This window comes from Peromyscus californicus, unplaced genomic scaffold, assembly GCF_007827085.1.
Source record: "Peromyscus californicus insignis strain IS unplaced genomic scaffold, ASM782708v3 Scaffold_2__1_contigs__length_46816999, whole genome shotgun sequence".
Taxonomy (NCBI): Eukaryota; Metazoa; Chordata; class Mammalia; order Rodentia; family Cricetidae; genus Peromyscus; species Peromyscus californicus.
The window spans coordinates 33829150-33849529 of record NW_026294540.1 but is presented as its reverse complement, the minus strand read 5'-3'; the positions used below and the strand labels follow the sequence as shown (position 1 = coordinate 33849529).

The window sequence follows — 20380 nt, the reverse complement described above, 5'->3', positions numbered from 1 at the left end:
TTCTAAATCTGTTCTAGGCCTGCCCCTTCACCCTCATCTCAGGAAGGACAGTTGTCATGGCTGCATCTGGTTCTGTCCACAGACAACCTTGCCAAAGAGGCCTGTGTGGGGTGTGGGGTGAGTGAAGGTTATAAGCAGATGTGTGCAGGAACCTGTGTGGGAGCAGATAAAGAAACGTCAAGGGCAAGCTGGGCCTGTTGGCACATACCTATAGTTCTGGCACTCAGGGGCCTGAGGCAGGGCACTGGAGTCCCAGGCTAGCCTGGGCTACATAGCAAGAGCCTGTAGATGGATATGGAGGAGGAAGAGAGGAAGCTGATGAAGCAGAGGAAAAGGGAAGGAGGTGGTGAACAGGTCAAAGCGGGGTGGGGTGGGGTGATTTCTTTTCTTTGTTGGGACGCAGTCTGATAGACCACAGTACAAACATCTGGCCCTTCTGAATTCTTGAGAATGATGCTTGCAGTCCCATGTCAGTTTATAAGCTCAGGTACCCAGGTACCCTGAGAGCACCCTCTGGACCCAGGGAATGTGCGATCTGGGAGCAGAGTGCAATGGGTGTGCCTTGGTGACTGGCTTCACAGGCTCTGCTCCGCAATGTCTCAACGAGGCTCCTGAGGCGTGTGTGGAGTCCTTCTACTTCCTGCCAGAACCGATGTTCTTCATGAGGGTGAGCTTGGGGATGAATTATGGGGTGTGCCCACTAGGTATGAGGCTTCTCTGCAAATGTGTGGTTTCACTATCCAACATGTCCACATGGCAGGATGCTCTGGGGTCCATGTGTCTGCTGGTGACAAGGTTCAGGCAAATAGGAGAGGGGTGGAGGGATCGTGGAGTGTGTGCGTGTGTGGGGGGGGGGGGGGCTGCGCAGTTGAGAGAGCCAGGGCTCTCACTGGGAGAAAGCTCTCAGAATCCAGCCTCTCTCCCGCCTCATCCCTTTGGCTCTGGCCTGGGGTTAATTTTGTGGTCCAGCCTTCCCAGCTTGAGGGATGCCTGACTTTTTTTGGGGGGTGTGTGTGCATCATTCTAGCCAGCCAAGCATCATGGGATCTCCCCCCCCCCAACATCTTAAAGAGCTCTGTGTGTGTTGGTGGGGTTGAGGGTGGGCATACAGACAGTACCGGCTAAGAGCAGGGATGGCTCCCAGAATGCTGAGGAGGGAGGAGAGGTCCTATCTGTCTAGGTTACTGACAGCTAGACTCTGAGGGAGCTGGCAAGAGAGACCCTAAGACCCTGGGCTTTGGGGCTTCAGTCTCAACCTGGTTCTTCTTGAGGTTTGAGTGCCCCGAGCAAGGATAGACTAGACGGGACAGCTCTGTCCTTGACTGTAATGCTTTGTGTCCAAGAATCCACCGGAAGGGGCGGGGTGTAGACCTTCCTCTATCCCCGGCCTCAACTGGGATTTCACTCCCCTGTGTTCCAAATGAAAGATGGGCTGGATGAGGCCTAGGGTCCTGCCAAGTGTGGGCCGCCTGCCGATGCCGCAGGCTGGATGGAGTTTATGGCCTACAGGAGAGTCTCAGGATAGGCCACCGGCCCTGAGCCTGGGGATACCCATCCTGGTCCTCTGGTCGCGTCTGGGCATGGGAGTGGTGTGAGGCTTGGCGCAGCGTGGCCAGAGGACCAGGATGGGCATCCCGGGCTCGGGTCCCGGTCCCCAGCCGCGCGCTGCGGCTCTAGCCTCCGCGACCTGGCTTCGTCGGCGATGCTTCCCAGAGCTCGACTCTTGGGGTGCTCTGGCTAGGAGGTGGGGTCTAAAAGGGTCACATCCGCTCTGCCCAAGGGGGTCCTCCAGCTCTGCAAGCGCACGGAGGCTCGGAAGCTGCGCACAAGGCCTTAGCCCGGCGAGGGCGCTCTTGAACTTAATTTTGAATTTCAACCCAAAGCCAAAGCTACTGGCTAGGGAAGGGGCGCGGTAGGGAGTGGGAGACCAGGCAACCGGTTCTGTCAGTGTTCTGGGAAGGATAAAGGGGGCGGGGTGAACTTCCTGGGGCCCAGAGCCCCAGAGGGGCGACTTGGATCCCCCGAGAATCGGGAGAGGCTAGTGGGAGGGGAAATCCACCACTCGGAACCTTCCGGGAATGGGAAGGTGCCAGGCTGATCTCACGCCTCCGGGTCTCTCAGCCCAAGGGGGTGGTGACAAGTGATACAGAGGGGAGGGACTGTGAAGTGGGTCGGTGACCTTAGGGGGGGAACAAGTCACTGGTGGGAAGAGGGGATGTTACATCTCGAGAGCCAGACAACCTTGTACCACCTCCTATTCTCCTCCCCCGCCGCCGTCCGGGTGAAACAACTGTCCCTGCGGGTGGTGCTGTGACACACGCGCTTACACAGGGTCTGACTTCGGGGTCAACTTCTACATGGCTTCGTGCGGGTGCGTGTGTGTGCACAGCCGTGACTGTACGCGCGTGCACATCCCCGTTTCTCAAACCCACCTCCCATCGCCAGGAAGGGTCCCAACCCCATGACACTCGGGGACTTGGGCTCCACGGCGCAGTTCAGTGGCCTGGGGCACGGGCAGGGGATGCCGGCAGGGCCACGAAAAGGAGGAGAGGCTGTGTCGGCGTCCTGAGATGTCCCTACAGCTCCAGCCAACTTCCCCTCGGGGAGCCCTGACCCCCTCCCCGGGCCACCGACCGACGTGCAACGGCCCCCGCCCCTGCTCAGGTCCCCTCCCCGTGCGGCTCCCACGTCCGACCTGCCTCGCGCTCACAAAATGAACCACCGCCTCGCGTCGCCGCGGCCGCTGCCGCCGCGCCCGCGCCCGAGCTCGAGAGCCGGAGCCGCCCGGCCCCTTCGGCGTCGCCGGCGCCGCGGCCGCCCTGCCTGCCCGGCCGGTCCGGGGCTGCTCCGATCGCGCGGTCCCCGGCTCTTGACGCAGTGAGCGCCGCAGCCCGGCTCCCGCAGGCTCCTCTCTGCTCCCGGCGAGAGGCCGATCCCCAAGCCAGGCGGACTCGGGGAGGGGCGGGTAGCGCGGGCGGGGGAGGAGGTCTGTCTGGAGCCAGCCAGAGCCCCGAGGAGGAAGAGGAGGAGGAAGCAGGGGCAGCCACCGCCGCCGCCGCCGCCGCCGCTGCCGCCGCCGCCGCGGCGCTCCCGGGACTTGGGCGCGCGCGCTCTGCTAGCCGGCGACCGAGCCTCCAGACCTGGGGGCCGCAGCCCGGTTCAGGTAGGAAGGGGTGTGCAGCGGGCGGGGGTCCCCTTTGCCGCAGACGCGGGGTCTACAGGTCCCCGCCCCTGGAGGGGGAGGGGCGGGGAGGATGCGCTCTCGCCGGCTTCCCGGGTGGCGCGGGAGTCCCCAACGGCTCCCACAGCCCTGATCTCCTCTATCGCCCCAGTCCCCCGCGCCCTGCCCTGGGTGTCCGCATCTGGGCCGTGTCCCCACCTAGCCCGTGGGGGCTTCGGATGCAGCGCTTTGAGCCCGAGGCTCCAGGGCGCCCCCCACTCACTGGCGTTCACTAGGCGGGTGCACCCGAAGTTCTCGATCGGCGAGCTCCGCGGCCGGACAAACTTCCCTCCCCGACTCCGCGGATCTGAGAGCCTGAGCTTAGAACCCCCGCCCCCCTAGGATTAGGGAGCACCACCGGGGACCTGAAACTTTGCTGAGTGTGCTGTCTAGGTGGGGGAGGGGGAGAAGAGGGGTCGCTTTGCTCTGAGGTGCACGGGATGGCCGTGGTGCCCCAAGTTGCCCCAGACGCTGCATCCCCGAGTCTGAATACCTCCACTCCTAGTCCAAGGAGGAGAAAAAGTGGGTGGTGGGGACTTTGATTTCGTGCGTGTGGCTCATTGATCTCCAGTCGCTGGAGCCCTGGTATTGTGAGACCCGCGCCCCCACCCCAGTCGGGTGTCTTGCCTCTGTCCAGCTCCCTGGAAGGACCTGGCTCCTAGTTATTAATAGGCGCCTGTGACAGGAGCCTGTAGGGATTGGGAAAGCTGCTGGACTGGGTTTGGCTGCGCCTTGAAGCTGACCCTCCTCACTTCTCATGGATCCCATTCCATCGCCTGCCCACCCCTCTCCTTTCACTCTCCGCTCAGGCCTGGGCGAGGTGTCATCACCCCTCACCTAACTTTTCTCTTCCCAGACAGCCGGATCTGGACTGTTAACCACCTGGGGTCAAGAGCCCAGGCCGATCTCTTGACACCAAAGCACTCTTTCCAAATTCCCCCCTCGTTATGGGTGTGAACTCCCCAGGGCCACCCTGCCTGGCATGAATGGGGATCACCCTCAACCAGTTTCGAGTCCTTGCGACCCATCGCCCACGCGTGACACATTCACCAGCAGCTGCCTAGAGGCTGTGGAGAGCAGACTGGCCTGCGAAGCTCCTGAAAGGGTTTGGGGGAAAGAAAGTACTTCGTTCCCTGTGAGGGGAAGAGCCAGTGTCTTCTTGCGCCCCCCACCCCCGCCAGTGTCTCCTTCCCACACCCTGAGGTATCAGAAGGATTCTGTGCCCCCTCCCCACCTCACCCAAAATTTCAGGTCAGAACCTGGGTGGGCTCTAGCATTTGGGAACAAGGGAGTTGGGCACTTCTTCCTGTCTGGGATGAGAGGTTGCAGAGCCCAGACCCCTAACAGCTGGGGACTCTTTGTCCCAAGGGTGCCGCGGCCCCGCCCCCTTTGGGTTCACGGCTTCCGAGCCCGCTTCAACAACCTTAGAGCTTGGAGAGCTGAGGTGGCGCATCTTTTCCGCTGCTCTGGGTCTGGGGAGCGGCAGGGGGCGTGGAGTACAGCGATGGGTCCCTGACAGATGTCCTCGCGTGGCGGCGCCGGCGTCTCTGTGATAGAATTAATGGCTTACAAGCAAACGGCCGATCTGTCCGGTCCCGGGGGAGGGGTGGCCCCATGGGACTCCCGGATCTTGGTTACAACCAGCAGAGCAGCTTGGAGATTGGGGGACATAGCCTGGAAGACCTGACCATCTTACTACCACCCCCACACCCCCCCCCCCACCCGCTCCAGCTAGAAGCTCCAATAATGGATGCTTTGGGGGACCCATCCACGGAAGGACGACTATCAATGTTCCCCCAAGCTGACCTCCTGGGATTTTCCCCCTCTCCTGCAGACTGTTGACCCTTGTTGAAGCCTGGAGGGTGGGGCTGTACTGGTCAAGGGCGCTCTGGGGACCTGGACCTCAGCTTGCTTGTTCTTTGTTGAAGGGATCAGAGAGGCAAAGTTCAGTTGAGTGAACCTGGGGGCACGTAATAACACAGTGGCTGGTACACAAGCCACACTCATCCTAAATCTCTTGGTTATCACAATTTGGGCTAAGGCAGGTCAGGGGGAACCCTAGAGATGTGGAGAGTCTGCCCCCTCTCGGAGTTTACCTCGGGAAACTGGTGGCAGGCCCCTCCTATTCCCCTGCACAGAATTGGCCAGCCCCAGAATACCACCCAAGAGTGATTGGGAGGCCCCAGACACAATCTTGTCCTTGGAGATCAGCTGATGGGAACCCCTTTTAGATACAGCTGTGAGGAAAAGGTGTCCCACACCTCCCATCCCAGGACCATGGGCCATAGCCTAGAACATTCAGGTTAGCAGTATTTATCTATTTGATGTGCTTAGCCTGGGACCCGGCCATGACAGGAGGCCAGGCCTGGGAAACTACGTACATCTCCGATGGCCCAAGGGTCCTGCTGCCCTCTCAGATCTAACCTGATCATATTGGTTGCACAGTTCTAAGACACAGTCTTTGCCCACATTGGGTATCCCTTCCTAGGAGCCCTGCCCTCAATTTCCAAGTTCATTCAGTGCTTGAAGGCCTGGCACGGGGAAGATAGCTAAGAGCCCACCACCCCACTTCCAGCTCCTGTAGGTGCCCAGGCCAGGAGGGAGCCCAGCCCTGTTACCCCCAGAGCAGGGCCAGTCCATACACATGACTGGATGGTGCTGTGGGCGTTCATTCACTTTCCTTCTTCGGTCCCCACACACTATAGGATTTATCTTGATTTGCTCAGCCACTGAATTGAGTCAACTCTTTTGTATGCTCGGTGAATTGCCCAGCTGCTGGCGAGGAGAGGAGGAGCGGAGAGAGCGTGCAGGGGGTACTGAGGCCGGGAATCAGGAGCGGGCGGGCGGGGGACAGGAAATGGGGAGGGGGCGCCGCGTGGGGACGAGATGGGCTGTGTGGGGAGAAGAGATCTGCCGGAGGCACCGGTGGGGCTGCCAACAGGACTTATCCAGGACGCTGTCTTCAGTGTCCTGGCCAGAGTGAGGAGGAGTCTGTAGGGCTCCGAGCCTAGCTAGGGGTCTTCTTGGGCCTGGTGACCTGGGGCAAGCCTCTCCTGACTCGGTTTCTCTCCTGGGGCTTCCTCACAAGCAGGCGCACATCGGGAATGGTAGGCTAAGCTGGAGGGGGTGCTGGAGAGCCCTTGAAGTCCTCTCAGAGGTTGGGGTGAGCGAGTGAAGGATGGGGGTCAGAGCCAGGAGTGTCGTTCTGCGTCCCTAGGTCCCAGCTGTCTGGGATCTGGGCCAGTTACACCGGAAGACCTGGCTCCTGACAAGGTCTTGGTGTGTTGGTGGTGATGGGGTCGCGCGAGGCCCCTGCTGAGGCAGCAGATGCCCCCTCCTACTTAGACGTGCAGGAGGGACGGTCAGGTGCCCCCCTCCCCCGCAGTTTCCTCCTCGATCCCCAGCTCCCATGAGCCGGATCCTGAGGGCGATACAAGCCGGCAGCGCAGAGGGGACCGGGAGGCGGGGAGGAGGGAGGGCGCGCGGCTCTCGCAGCCGGACTGAGCGCCGGCGGAGCGGGTGGAGGGAGCCGACTGGTGGCGAGGGCGGGCGGGGGAGGGGAAGGAGGGCGGGCGGCGGGAACCAGCGCCCCCCCTCGAACCCCCCTCCCAGGCCGCGCGGCGAGGGGCGGGGCACGCGCGCAGATCGATGGGCGAAGCTGGGGAGGAATTTCAATCCGAGAGCGAACTTAGAGCTTGAAGGACGGAGGCGAGGCGGCAGCGGTGGTGGCGGTGGCGGGTGCAGCCCCGGAACGCCGGACGAGCCGGGCCGGGCAGGTAAGCGTGAAGCTCGGGGATCTTGCGTCGCAGCGTGGCCCGAAGCCGAGCTTGGGCCCGTGGGACCCTGGCCACTCCGCGGGCGACCGGCTGGCGACATTGCGCTTCTCTCACGCCAACGCGCAGAGTGCGCCCCTGACCCTCTGGCTGCGCCTTAGGCCCCGCGCACGAACCCGGAGCGGTGCAGCCCGTAAAGTTGTAGCAACTTGGCTGTAGAGGAATCCGAGCCGGTTCAGTCCCGCAGAGCCAGAGACTAGGGGTACGGATGTCGCCTTAGAGTCACTGCCGCAGCCTTCAACCTCCAGATGAACAGCCCCTTCCCCAGCACTATGCTTCGCTGCTTGCACCCAAACCTGCTCCCCAGTGCCAACGACCCTCCACAGCCGCTGCCCTGCCTGGAAACCTCCACACTGTCCACGCACCTCCTCTCCCGAGTCCCTGACCCCCATCCAGCCGGTATCAACATCCCTACTCTGTCTGCCATCCTTCCCACGGTTGGAGAACCTATTGGCAGGGCACCTGGGGACTGTTCGGCCACTGTATCGAAACCAGTGGGTCAAAACCCTGGCGTGGGAGTTGAGGACTTTACTAGAAACTTGGTGAACCCCTCCCCACAAACTTGGAGCTGTCCTCATGGCCATCCATCTAGGGGTTGGGGTGAGAAGCCTGGGAACCTGATCTCTCACCATTCCTAACCAGCTTGTCCGTTAAACTGGGGCCAGAGGGTGTCTCAGGTTGTGTTTACAGCCACGCTCATACCACCACCGCCCCCTCCAGAACCCGACAACATCTGAGATCAAAATTATGCTCTTCCAGGTAGAGGTTGGGCGACCTTGAGTCAGATGACATCGCTGAGCCTCAGTTTTCCTATCCGTAAAATGGGGATAGGATGATACTTTCAGAGAAGTGAAGGGTTAACCGAAGATGGATGTGGGGAGTTGTTTTCTCCAGCCTGGGGCAGAGGGAACCAAGGAGTGCAGAACCCAGATGGAGCTGTTGGGTGTGTACCTGACCCTCACCACCCTGTGCTGGTTTGTGAGGGCTATGAGAGAAGTACTCTCAGGAAAGCCTGGGGTCTTTGGGGATGGGAGTTCTGGAAGGTGTCAGAGCTGGGAGCAGGTATAAAAAGCAAGCCCTCTTCCTAATCTCTCCTACAGACACGTTCTAAAGGAGCCACCCCCCAACCTCAAGAGGCAATGATCAAATTGGAGTTATGTCACTGAAAAGCCCAAAATAACCGCATCTCTTGTGCCTCCCCTGGCCTCCTCAGCTGTCACCTTGTAATCGAACAAGTGTCGAAGGGACAGATACTTAAGTCCCACCCCATCTACATGTCCCAAGTCACCAAAGGTGGAGGGTTAAAGTCCAGATGGCTGAGGGTGGTGTAAGAGAATACCCCTCTTCTTCTTCTCCCTCTGGATTCAGGGGGCTGGGACCTCACAGCTTCATCTTTTACTTTCCTGGACCCTCAGAGGTCCAGGCAGGTTGAAGACGGTCTGAAGTCCCCCATTCTGCCCAGCAGAAGTCCTTGGGGTCTCCAGGTGAGAAAGGTCTGTTGCTATGTTCTTTTCTCTGCTCCCTAAGGGTTAGTGCGCCCCCCCCCCCCGGGCCGTGGTGCCTAGCCTTCTGGGTGTGTGTGTCACTCGGCATGATACAGCAGGCCAGTGCAGGCTGTCTGCTGACTGAGAAAAGCTGGGCTGGGCACCTTCGCCGAGCCCCCACTCTGAGGCCTGAGGGAGTGGGGAGAAAGAGCAGGGAGCTCTGACCCCAGGAGATGAGCAGGCGGTCCTATCAGACCCTCCCCTCTCCAGAAAGCACCGATTTCCCCAAAGTGTCGTGGCCGTGGGTTTCCTACACATTGGTTGGGGAATCTGCTAGACATTTCTCCCTCCCCCCCCCCCAAAAAAAACCCAGGTGGTTGAGGACCCCTGGAAATTCCCAAGCCAGGGACCTTAGTTCAACCCTGCCATTTGAATCATGGAATGTTAAGTCCTTGGACTCATACTCTTCAGACCACACTCCGGTTAGTGGAACTAAAATTCTGACAGAGTTGGACCAGACAACACAGTAGAGCCTCTCTCTCCCCCTGCGTCCCTTGCTGGTCTCCAGTGTCTAGATACCAGCGCTAGATTCTAGGGAAGTTTCCTTAACACCCAGGAAGTCTTTCTCAGATCCTGCCAGTCACTGTCCTACCCCCTGAGGAACCAGTTCCCATCTGTAGGAGACCCAACTCTAAGTAGCAATACACAGTTACTGTAGCTTCCCGGATATTTATGAGCAGAGAGGCCCTGGCCCCGTGGGTACATATTTCTCAGCTGAAAGGGGCTAAGTCTTGTAGCCATCGGGGTGGGTGGCAGATAGATAGGGACAGAAGGAGTGACATGAAAAGGATGCCACCACATTGACAGGCAGGAGACAGATCTCCCGAACCAGCAATGGGGCCATAAATTTCCGGGTGTAAACTTGGATGAGATGATGGTGTACCATCAGACACTGGATACACTTGTCACATACCCCTCCACTGTTCTTCTTTTGTTATCTGTCCTGGATTTAATTTCTCCCAACAACGCATAGAATGTCACCTGGCCTTGAGTGAAGTCTTTGTTGGAGTGACTGATGACAGGTGTCCCCTGCGTGGAACTTGGGCATTATCCATTCCTAAAGTTCACATGAGGAGAGGAGGCCCAGAGAGGCTTAGGATGGTGCCCAGAGTTGCACAGCAAGCTGGGTTGGGAGGAGTAGTCATTTGCTCAGGCTGCTCACCTGTTTTTCTCTTGCATCTGTGCTGGAGATGAGCAAGGAGTGGGGTGCTCCTCATGGCCTTGTGGTACCCCTCTGCATTCCTATCTGGGCATCTGACTCTATGGACCCTACTCTGTCCCCCGAGGCTGTAGGCCAGCTTCCTGGAGGGGAGAGGAAGGCAGGAGTTGAGGGCCAGCCTGGGACTCCCAGCCACCTCAGTGCGCAGGGACTGACCTCCGAGCCTGGGAATGAGGCTGTGGCGCAGACAGAGGGAGACGGACTCAGTCAATGTCGTTCCTTCTAATGGAGATCAACTGATACGGTCCCATTTTCCAGAAAGGTCTAGGACCATCCAAGATCAGGAGTCATGAGCTGTAGGACTTAAACCCCTGGAGGCCGAGATCTACCTCCTCGATGCGGGGCTGCCCTACTGGGCCAGGACCTCAGTACTAGAAAGAGATAGGAAGCCTAGTCCTCCTTAGGCAAGTACAGAATGGGTGGGGGTCTCAGTTCCCAGCTCCTTCTGGGCTTAGGATGAGAGGAAAACAGTCATGGTTGGCTCCACTCACCAGCACTGGGACCACTGCCCCACAGCCCTCTCTCCAATCCATTTGGCAAAGGTTCAGAGGCAGTGGTCTTCGGTGGGGACCTGTCTTGATGATTTGACCTCCCTCTGGTCCCCACCACTGTGACCTGTCTCTTAGGGTCCCCTCTCTTGTGAGACAGTTCCATGCTTTTATGCCCCCAATATGGAGGGGTGTGGCTTGCAGAAGAGGGTCTCCAGGTCCTTAAGGGATGGGCAGGCATGGCCTTAGCCAGGCGTTGGAGAGTGCTAGCATACCCTCCGATGTGGTCTTCTAATATCTGCTGTCTCCTGCAGTTTCTGCCACAAGAGTCTCCCTGTGCCAGCCCCAGACATGGACTCCAGTCACAGGAAGAGACAATTAGAAGAGATTCTGGGGCACAGGCAGGGCCAGGTCCATCTACAAGGCCTTGGTGTCCCCCAAAGAAGCTGAAATTCAGAAAAAAAATGAGGGTGGGAAGGCATGAGCTGGCCCAGAAACTTCCATCAACCCAGCCTGGCAGCTCAGCTCCACTTTCAAAGCAACCCTTCCACATGACAGATGGGTAAATTGAGGCCCAGATCGGACTGTTGCCATGGCAATCTAGGTCAGAGCAGACAGAACGCTCAGACCACACTCAGACCACGCTCACCCCCACACCTGACTTCTCCCCTCAACACGAACACAGCCAGATTCCCAGGCTTGCAGATGGGAACTCCGCCCCTGCCCGTAGGTCTCCATCATGGAGGTGAGGTCTCACTGCCTGTGGTGTCCCCCAGAACCCTCTGGCCTCAGGGGCACATGTCTCCCCTTTGCCCCAGCTGATCACACCTCCGTGAGAGCTTTTCACTGGTGCAGTCAATGCTGACAGGACAACTGAGGCTCAGAGAGCCCATCCCCACAACAGGCAACACCTCCCCCCCCCAATAACACCCCTACCTTGGAAGCTATTGGGTCCAGACAGAATTGTGCCTATCATGGGAACCCCGGGGAAATGATTGACAGCCTGAGACTCGCTGTGTTTACCGACAAATCCCAGTTTTATTTTCAGTAGGATCAAACCCCGGCAACTCTTAGTCATTAACTTCCTCTGGTTTAGTAAACACGGAAGCTCGTATGGGCTGCCACATAGTCCCAACACACAGGCACACATTCAGGGATGAAGGCAGCCCTGGCTGGTCAGGTGGGGGTGCAGGGATGAGGATTGTGTCTGGAGGGACTGTAGACCCTTCCAGGGTACACAGTGAGTGCTAAAGAGTGGACTCTGTGGTCAGCCATGCCCTTCTGGATGGAGTCAGTGACGGCCATGCATTTCTGTAGTGCTTTCTTCTGGCAAAGGATCTCAGGTCAGAGTTCTCACTGTGCCCACAGCACAGATGCCAGAGGCTTCTCAGGTATGTTCCTTGGGAGGTCAGAGCCTTGAGCCGGGAAGGGCACCAGCTGATGGACTGGGAGCTCCTGACCTGCCTGGTAAAGTGCTAGATCTTGGTTCCTGTCTCATGTGAGGTGGATATTTTAGGGGCCTTTCTAGTGCCTAGCAGCATCAGGGTACCCTGGATGCTATCCCTGAAAGAGCTATGATCCCCCAAAGTCCTTAACTCCTGGCTTTTTGGGACCCCAGGAGAGTGGTACACCTAACCACCCCCCCCCATCCAGTGTTTCTCTCATGGGACATTGACATCAGAGCCACTGCTGATCCCTCAACCAGGAGCCTCTGAGAGGGGTGGGTTGCAGTTCAAGGGTGATCCCTTATCAGCCATGTGACCTGGGAGTAAAGCCCTCCTCTTTGTACCTCCAGGTTTTAATTTGTCAAGTGGGTTTGAGGCATCGGGTGACACAGAAGACTGAAAGCATTGTGTGTGTATGTGTGTGTGTGTGTGTGTGTGTGTGTGTGTGTGTGTGTGTGTGTGTGTGTGGTGATGGTGGTGGTGGTGGGGTGGATTGGTGTGCTCTGCTCCAGGGCAGGGGGCTGAGATTGTAAGCCTTTGATGTGGGGTGTGGCCGGATTGGGTCCCTTCCCCTCCTTTGAGCCACGACTTCCGCCTAGGTTTGGCTGGACCCTCACAGTGTGTCTATATAGAAGAGGCAAGGCTGCCGTACCTCTGGAATAGTTCCCTGCATTTGGTGCTCTCTTCTGTGGGGCCCTGACATCCTGGGTGGGGGCGCTTCTGTGTCCTGTGGGGGTAAGAATGTAAAGAGAGAGGGTGCCGAGGGAGGAGGAGGAAGAAGAACTGAGGCCCTGCTATGGCCACAGGCTGGACTGTCAGAGGACCAGCAAGGCCAGCATGGACGAGCAAACAGGCTAAAAAGTCAAAAGAGAAGGCCACAGGGTTCCGGCTGACCCCAGGCTGAAGTTCATGGGAAGAGGTCATTGTTGTTCTCATAGCTCAGGGAAACTTCTGGAAATTTGTAGCATCCTGGAGACCAGCCTCTCTGAACCAGTCTCGGTGATGCTGAGGAGGCTGAGGCAGGAGGCTTGTAAATCCAAAGGTAGCCTGGGATGCAAAGAGGGACCTTGTTTCAAAGTGAGCAAACAGATAAGAAGCTCTTCCCATGCCCTGCGGTGAAGATGTTTGTTCGAAGTACCAGCAGGAATGAGATTCTTGAGGGTCTCATGATCTGGGCTGACATGGAGAAACTGAGTTCTCTTTTGACATTGCTTGAGTAGTTGGAGCTGGGCCAGCAAGGTGGCTCAGTGGGTAGAGGCACCTGCTGCCAAGCCTGAGGCACTGAGTTCAGTCTCCAGGACCAACATGATGGAAGGAGATGCACACGCCCCACCCCCTCCAATAAATGCAATGTAATTTTCTTAAATTGGAGCCACGTTCTATAAATGTTCTATAAAGCAAAACCTTTCCTCTCTCTCTGTCTCTCTCTCTCTCTCTCTCTGTGTGTGTGTGTGTGTGTGTGTGTGTGTGTGTGTGTGTGTGTGTGTGTGTTAGGAAATAAGGGGCACACCTGTGGCGAACAAGACTTTGGAAAGTGAATCTCACTTCTTTCGATGTCCATTAATGCTTCATAGATGGAAACGGGGTACATGTGCCCCCCCAGGATTCCTGTGGGTGCTGGGGTCAGTTGTGCCTGGGGTGCACATTATTAGGAACCGGCATCTGTCTTGGAGACAGGGTCACAGGACATGCAGACATGTGGGCGGGCAGGAGCCACGTTGACAGTTCAGGTTCTGTAACGTGAACATGGGCCTTTTCCTTTTCTCAAATCCCGCGGAGCAAGTGGAAGCTGGAGGGTGAATCTCACCTGTTGGGTCTGAGTGCTGCCTGGCTCCTCTGTCCTGGGAGCTCAGGGAAGAGACAGGCCTCTGAGGTGTTCGCCGCCGCCTGACAGACATCTGGGCTTGTTTTGGTTTTCTCCGTCTGGTGTCCCCACAGAGCAAGGACATGTTAGATCTGAGGGATGCGCTTCACCAGGGATGGCGTTTTAGAAAAACAGCTTGTCAGAAAGCCAGGGTGTCGGGACTGGAAAGACGGTTCAGTCTAGAGCCGCGGTTCTCAGCCTTCCTGATGCCGAGACCCTTTAGTACAATTTCTCATGTTGTGGTGACCCCCAACCACGAAATTATTTTTGTTGCTACTTTGTAACTCGATTTTTGCTACTGTTATGAATCGTAATTTAAGTATCTGTGTTTTCTGATGGTCTTAGGCATGACCCCTGTGAAAGACTTTCAACCCCAAAGGGATCATGACCCACAGTTTGAGAACCACTGGTCTATAAAGAGGCTGCTGCGAGTGCATGAGGACCTGAGCTCCATGCCCAGAATCCTTGGAGGGAGCTGGGTGTGGCGGACCCTGCCTTGTAATCCAGAACTGGGGAGATGGAGATGGGAGGATCCTTGGCGCCTCGCCTATGTGGTGGGCTTCAGTTCAGTGAGAGACCATGTCTCAACAAACAGGATGAATCGCACCTGCGGACCAAGATTGACCTCTGGCCTCTCTGTCCGTCTGTCTCTGTCTGTCTGTCTCTCTCTCTCTCTCTCACACACACACACACACATTCACACAATGTGCAGGCAAGCCTGGCCAGGTGCACACAAGGGCTCACTGCCCCCTCCCCCCACCCAGAAGGCCAGAGTAACAGCCCTGTGCCCAGATGGGACCCTCTGTTCCAATCCTGCCACAGCCGGCTCAATCTGGCTCACAGTGAATGGAGGGTTACTCTAGTAGCATCCAACTGCCTGCCGTACAGCCCCTAGGTCTACATCATTACTCACAGGCTGTCCCTACCTGCTCATGACAGGCTCAGGAGGTGCTGAACGCACAGCCCAGCCCCCCAGTCAAGGCTTTGTCCCCACCTCAGCCTCGAACACCCAATTGTGTGTGTGTGGTCTTAGTCACCCAGCTTTCCTCCCATGCCCCTGCCCCATGCACCCCTTGCGGTCTCTGAGGCACCCTCCTGCTCCATCATGCCTCCCCAGCTGAGTGGCTCAGGGAGGTTGGCCAGTGTCGGGTACAAGTGACTGTACATTTGGGAATGAGGGGTGAGTGAGGCGGAGAGGAAGACATTGGGTTAGTGGATCCCTAGGTCCCTGCTGAGGTCCTTGGGTTGGATTCCCCATGCTCTCCCTGGGAGGGACAGGTGGAGATAGGGCCGTGGTCAAGGAGCAGCAGTGAGCTTGTAGGCACCTGCGTACGTCATACATGGTGCGCGGCAGCCAGGACGAATGTCAAAGACAAGCCGCTTCTCCCTACTCCTCCCGAGTCGATGTCTCCCTCTGAGCCTGTGCCCTGTGCTCTACATGCTGTGTGGGAGAGCCTTTAAGCCCTGGTCCCTCTGAATCTGTGACTGTGTCAAGACACCCTTGAGTCGGAGGTGTGTCCAAGGCAGGTCACCAAAGGGACAGGAGTGTGAGTTGGATTTGGGGCAAGGTCCCCATGGTCAAAGGAAACCTTCTGCTGTGAGTGAAACCTGGTGAGCTGATGGCCACGCAGGAAGTCCTGGCCTCAGGAAGGGCAAACTCCCAGCCCTGGGCATTCATGAGGCGGGGCTGGCTAGGGTGGTGCCTGCTCCAGTCACAGAGTGCACCTTACCTTTTCTCTGTGTAACCCTGGCTGTCCTGGTTCTCAATTTGTAGACCAGGGTGGCCTCGAACTCACAGAGACCCGATTGTCTCTGCCTCCCTAGTGCTGGGATTAAAGGCGTACGCCACCACCGCTCAGCTTGAGCTGTGATTTTTTTTTTTTTACATACTACAAAAAATACCGTGGAGTCCCACCTGTGCAAACCCACTGTGGGTTACCAGTCCTTCTGTGAGTGTATGATTCTGCAGGCTTAGACATTGACAGAGTCACACAACCAGGGCCTCAAAAATCAGTTTTATTCTATTGTATTATTCATTTAGTTTTGAGACAGGCTGTTGGGATGTAGCCCAGGTTGTCCTCAAACTCCCAATCATCTTCCTGCTTGACCTTCTCTCGTGCTGGGATGACAGGCATGTGTTACTCAGCTCAGCTTCTTTCTTAGTGACTCGTGTGTGTGTGTGTGTGTGTGTGTGTGTGTGTGTGTGTGTGTGTGTGTGTGTACGTACATGTGTATGGGCGTTTGTGTGCAAGCATGCAGAGGCCAATGAACCTCAGAAATACTCCTGTCTCCACCTCCTCAGCCCCAAGATATTCTCTGTCTCTCTGTCTCTGTCTGTCTGTCTGTCTCTCTCCCTCTCTCTCTGGTACCACATGCGCCCGGCTGGGGGAAGCATCTGCACCTCCACAAATAAAACCAGAAAAGAATTCTAGGGTGTACACACACCCAATTCACACAACTGGGGGTCAGAACAGAAATGGAGGAAAGGGGCAGCCCCCAACCCTGTCACTCTCCTGGAGCTGGGATGTGGCACCATAGCCTTTTTTAAAAAGCGTGGCTTCTAGGAATCAGACTCCGGCTCTCCTGCTCCTGGGGCAAGCACCCTCCCATCCGAGCCGCCTCCCCACCCTAGTGTAATGGTTTTGAAGTTAGCTCCTATTGCTGCATGAGTCATCCCATATTTATTTTTAATTGCTAAGTAGTATTCCCCTGTCTTGATAGAACGCCTATCCTTTCCCTGCATCCCCGAGGGACAGACATTTGAATCATTTCTAGTTTGGGGTCGTAATGAATCACACTGTGACATTTGTGTACCAGCTTTTATGTGGACTCCAGTCTTCATTTCTCTCGGGTAGATCCCTCGGAATGGATTGCTGAGTCATTTGGTAAGTTTATATTTAAATTCTTAACAAACTGCCAACTTGCCAGACTTCCAAATTGGCTGGACCAGTTTACGTCCCCATCAGCAATCCTTGAGGGTCTGTGCTCTTCTGTGTGTTCTGGTAGCTGGTGCGGCCAGTCTTTTTATTACAGAGAGCCGAGTCGGAGTGCAGTGCTAGCTGGTGCTGGGTCCAATGTGCAGTTTCCAGGCTGACCCGCGATGCTGAACGTCTTTCTGTAAGCTCGCAGGCACCCATATTTCTTCTTTGATAAAATGTCTATGCAAATCTTTGCCCATTTTAATGGGTTTGTCTCATTATTAGCTTTCAAAATTATTCAAATTTACTGTGAGAGAGTTCTGTACGTATTCCAACATGAGTCTTTTGTAAGAAACGGATTTATAAATGCCATATCTTGAAATTCTCTCTCTCTCTCTCTCTCTCTCTCTCTCTCTCTCTCTCTCTCTCTCGGGTCTCATGTACCTCAGGTTGGTCTCAAACTTGCTACACAGCTGAGGATGACCTTGATCTTCTGATCCTCCTGCCTCCGCTCCTGAACCCTGGGAGTACAGGCATGTGCCAGCACACCAGGGTTTATTCTGGGCTGAGGTAGGAAGCCAGGGCTTCCTGAGTCCTGGGCAAGTTCTCTTCCCATGGAGCTGCAGTTCCAGCCCCTGCTTTCCTCATAGCATCTTTCTGGAGCACAGGATTTTCCTATCACAATGTCCATTTTATTCATTTTCTTTTCTTTCACGAATCTGGTGTTTTGCTTTGCCTAGTCCAAGGTCACAAAGATTTTCCTTCCTTTTTCCCCCAGGAGTTGTGGTGTTTGGGCTGTGCTACTCAGATTTATTGGCCATCTGAAGTTAATGTCTGCTTATGATGTAGAAGGACTGAAGTTCATTTTTTTTGGTGTGTGTGTGTTTTAAAAAGACTCTCCTCAGCTTTATATTTTCTTGAGGCTATAAATGTAGGAGCTTATTTTTGGTTTCTTTTTTCTACCCCACTGGTGTCTATTTTTTTAAAAAAAGATGTTATATTTATGTGTTATTAGTGTGTGTGTGTGTGTGTGTGTGTGTGTGTGTGTGTGTGTGTGTGTGCGCTGTGATGTGAATGTTGAGGTCAGAGGAGGACTCTTGGGGGGGTTCTCCCCTTCCTCCATGGATTCCAGGATTGGACTCAGGTCATCACACTTAACAGCAAGTGCTTTGTCCTACTGAGCCATCTCGCCGGCCCTGTCATCCATCTCTTGTCTGTTCTGATGGCTGGGCCACACACTCTGCACTACTGGAGCTCTGAAGCAGGGTTGGAAACGAACAGTTAGAAGCCACCCAAGTTGTTTTTCTCTTCGAACTCATTTTGACTCTTCCCAGTTTCTCCCCACCCCTTGCCAAGGTTAGGGTCCACCTGTCAGTGTCTCCGAAAGTGCCTGCTGGGAGTTTGAGGGGCTTGTGCTTAATTCACAGATCAATTTAGGATTGCTAATGACATTTTAGAGTGTCCTTTCTCTTTATTTGGGTCTTTAATGTCTCCAAGCACTTGGTCATTTTCTGTATGTAATTATTGTGAATTGAACACTTTTCAGACACTGTCTCATAATGTAGCCCAGGCTAGCCTTAAACTCAGGGTCCTTTTGTTTCTATTTCTGAGTGGTGAGGTTACAGGTGAGCACACCCACGCCCAGCTTAACTGAATGTCTTTAGGGAAATTCACTGTAAATATCTTGTTTCCTAGAATAAGCTAGTGCAAATGGAATTATTTCTTAATTTTGCAATGTTTACTGCCAGTACAGAGAAATATTGGTTAGATATGCACAAAATGTATGTGTATATTTGTGTGTGCAGGTTTGCGTGTATGTGGAGGGCAGAGGACACCCTTGAGTGTGATTCCTCAGGATCTAACTTGTTTTTAGAGACGAGGTCTCTGTCGTGTTAGCTTGGAACACACTAAGTAGGCTTTGTTGGCCGGCCATCAAGTCCTAGAGTTTACCTGTTTCTGCCTCTTCAGCGCTGGAATTACAATCAAGCACTGCCACATCCAGATTTATCTATTTTTAAAGATTTGGGTTTTTATGTGTATGAGTGTTTTATCTGCAGGTATACATGTGCACCATGTGCATGCAGTTCCAACAGAGTCCAGAAGAGGGCGTCAGATCCCTTGGAACTAGAGCTACAAGCAGTTGTGAGCCACAGTGTGGGTGCTGGGAACCAAACCTGGGTCCTCTGCAAGAGCAGCCACTCTTAACCACTGAGCCATGTCTTCAGCCCAATATCAAGAGTTTTTCAAATCTGGGTTCAGGGAATTGCATGCAAATACTTTACTGACTGAGCCGTCTCCCCAGCCCAAATTTTACATATTGATCCTTTGTTCCATAGCCTTGCTAAATGTGACCATTGATCATCCCTTCTAGCAGATGTTAGTGGATTCATACAGGATCATGTGGTCTGCAAAGAAGGATGGATTAACACCTTCCTTTTTGAGCTGCATGTCTCATGTTTCTTTTTCTTGCCTTATTGCTTTGGCTGGCATCTCTAGAGTCACATTGAACAGCACAGACTCTTCATCATTGTGGAGAAAAGTGTTTTTGTCTTTACTGTTCAGGATGAAGTCAGATGTGGGATTTTATTTTATTTTATTTTATTTTTTAGGGTTTAAAATTTTCCTAACATTGATACCTGATTGCAAGTTTTCCCATAATAGTATTGTCAACTGCTTTTCCCACATTTGCCAAGGTGACCCTGTGGTTTTTCCCTTTTAGCTATTGTTTTATGTTACTAGCTTGGCTCACTAATATTTTGTTGAGGATTTTGCATCAATGTTTGGGAGACAGAGAGGCTTGTCTATGTTCTACTGGGATGTTTTACTTTCACTGCCAGGAAAAAAAAACATCAGTTTCATGAATATGTCTTTCTGTCTCTATTTCTGTCTGTCTCTATCTCTGTCTGTCTCTGTCTCTCTGTGTCTCTGTCTCTGTCTCTCTCTCTCTCCCCCTACTATTCCTTGGGCAAAGATTCTACCACTTGAGTTATAGCCTTAGCTTTTGTTTAGTTTGAACAGGGTCTTGATGTGTAGCCTAGGACAAGCCATAAACCTCCTACTTCAGACTTTTGAATGCTGAGATCACCAAAGTACACAGCCATACCCAGTTCATCTTCTTTTCTGGTGAGTTCTCTTTTATTTTGTCTCTTTAGTTGTTAGCCAGAATTTACTACTAAAGCCATGTGGGCCTGGGCTTCTCTCCGTGGGAAGATTTCAAACCAGTTGTCTCTTTGGGTCCTGAGTCTGAAGGTTTTCTGTTGCTTGTCAAAGCTTGTGCCTGTCTAGGCATCTGTCCACTTCATTGAAAGTGTTGGTGCTTTCGTCTGTTTGTAACGTCTCTTCATATTCCTGTGTGTTTGAAAGGAATGTACTGTCCCCTGGGTAGAGTGGTTTTTGGAAACATCAGTCAGCTAGTGATGGTGTTGTCCAATCTGTATTCTTCTTCACACCAGCCGCATTTGTTTGTTTTTGTGATACACTGGATTGGAACCTAGGTACATGCTCATCCACTGAGCTACAGCTCTGCCCTGGCTACCTTCATACAATTATTTTTTTATCACTTTAATTTCCACATGTTTATACATTTATGCTAAGATATGTCTTTTATTCAGTGTATGTTATGTTTGGCTCTTGTTCTTTTAAATTCACTCCAATAGTCTCTGCCTTTTATTTGGACTGTTTTGCCCATTTGTAGTTATTTTTATTTCTCGAAGTTTCTATTCACACAGTTATTTTCTGTGTCTCAAGTCTTTTTCTCCTGTTGTTTACTTTGCTGCCTCCTTTTGCGTTGTGGAAATGCCTTCAGGTAATATTTTACTTCTGTTGGTTCTTGGCCAGTGGAATTTCAAC

At 54.4% G+C, this 20380-nt stretch overlaps 1 protein-coding gene and 1 long non-coding RNA gene across 6 annotated transcripts in view; one reads left to right on the top strand and one right to left on the bottom strand.

Annotated features, from left to right (window-relative positions):
* The window catches only part of LOC128120361 (uncharacterized), a 37117-nt gene extending 33305 nt beyond the window's left edge, over positions 1-3812 (bottom strand). The window contains exon 1 of one of the 2 annotated variants that reach the window (XR_008221851.1): positions 3444-3812. This is a non-coding gene — a long non-coding RNA (uncharacterized LOC128120361). Of the gene's footprint in view, positions 1-2695; positions 3032-3443 lie in introns of those variants that run through there. The other variant, XR_008221850.1, reaches the window with a different exon arrangement.
* The window catches only part of Elfn1 (extracellular leucine rich repeat and fibronectin type III domain containing 1), a 63351-nt gene continuing 46020 nt past the window's right edge, over positions 3050-20380 (top strand). Inside the window, exon 1 of one of the 4 annotated variants that reach the window (XM_052754239.1) lies at positions 3050-3163. The gene's annotated coding sequence lies outside the window, so the exon portion shown is untranslated. Of the gene's footprint in view, positions 3164-6012; positions 6034-6151; positions 6328-6832; positions 6997-20380 lie in introns of those variants that run through there. The other 3 variants (XM_052754242.1, XM_052754241.1, XM_052754238.1) reach the window with 3 other exon arrangements.